The sequence below is a fragment of the Trachymyrmex cornetzi genome, unplaced genomic scaffold, assembly GCF_001594075.2.
Source record: "Trachymyrmex cornetzi isolate Tcor2-1 unplaced genomic scaffold, Tcor1.1 scaffold270, whole genome shotgun sequence".
NCBI lineage: Eukaryota > Metazoa > Arthropoda > Insecta > Hymenoptera > Formicidae > Trachymyrmex > Trachymyrmex cornetzi.
Genome location: NW_017297377.1, coordinates 1,314,655 through 1,315,156, shown reverse-complemented (window position 1 = coordinate 1,315,156; position 502 = coordinate 1,314,655).

The following is a 502-nucleotide window of genomic DNA, read 5'->3' as shown; positions in this document are numbered from 1 at the left end:
TTTTTTTATTAATATCACATCAATTTGTGATGAGTAATAATAATACATAATATCCGTACAATTCGATATAAAAATGAAATAAGTAATATTTTTGATGTGTCTATCTATAATTATTTGCAACTCTCGGAAAGTTCCCTAACCTTTTTTTAAGTAACAAAAACAATGAGTAATATGTATTTTAAAAAATTGTATTGTAAATATATTTAAATATATGATGAACCGAGATGCGAGAAATGCAAGAAGTTCAATTAAAAACAATAAGCATTATAGTTCACGTCATGAGTACTATTCTAAGGCCGCGGCCGATTTACGCTCATAACGCTTAAAAATCATTTCATCTTGTTGTTTATATAAATGTTAAAGACAAACGATGCTCATGAGCGTTGTCAGCATGAATCGGACCATTGTTATAGCGTTTTCGGCCCGACCGGGTTTGCACCAACCTGGGTTGGATTAATGACGTTTTGCGTTCTCCTATTGGTAGAGCGTGTGACATCAACCA